Below are 887 nucleotides of genomic sequence, written 5' to 3' on the forward strand. Positions count from 1 at the left end.
AACATAAATCACACAGATGATCGGTATATCAATCATTCTTTAATTATGACGAACAGCAGCACCTCCCCAAACCAACGAAAAATAATTGTCAATAATAATGGTCAATCATAATGAGTACTTTCTCCTCTGCATTTTGAGGGCTAAGCTCATACTTAGGCTTAAGACTCGTAAAATTACCACAAAACATAATTGAAGCCGCGGCCTCGGCTCGTCCATTAGTGGTCAGCTGATTATAAGTCTCGCCGATAACTTGCTCGGGGATCGTGAGAAGGGTCGCGCTGGCGCCGCCGGCCCGTGCGGGACGCGGAGGGCGCTGACGAGCAGATAGTCGGCTGATCTTGATATCGGAGCAGCCCATCCGTATGCAGAGGCGTCACCGCTAGGCGGAATCCGAGGCGAGGGCGCGAGGGCGGTGCGGCGGCGGGCATGGGACGAGCCCGGGCCGCAGCACTGAGAAGACATGCTCGGAAATAATGATGGCCATTTGCTTCCTTATTGGGACTCATCCCCCCCCCTCTTCTGCCTCCTCTCATCCCCTTGCCTTCCTTCGCCTGCTTCCTTTACTCCTTCACAAACCTTTCCTCCGTCTTGCGTATCCATAGCTTTCCCTCTAATCCTTTCCATGTACATTGCTGGAGCTTTTTCCCTCCTCCATTTGCTACTCATTATTCGTAGGCACACTTTTGTTTTACTTCTAAGCTCATTATGAATGCATAACCTCTATCGACTTTCCATCTCATTCTCTTATCTAGAGTTCTCTCATTCATCATCCCTTCCCTCGTTAAAAATCTCCCCGCACATGTCTCCTTCTCCATCTCCATCTCTCCGCCATTTTCTTTCACCCATATTCCTACATTCTTCTTGTGCAACTATCTGCTTATGATGTG

The sequence above is a fragment of the Penaeus monodon genome, chromosome 30 (genome assembly GCF_015228065.2).
Source record: "Penaeus monodon isolate SGIC_2016 chromosome 30, NSTDA_Pmon_1, whole genome shotgun sequence".
NCBI classification, from domain to species: Eukaryota; Metazoa; Arthropoda; class Malacostraca; order Decapoda; family Penaeidae; genus Penaeus; species Penaeus monodon.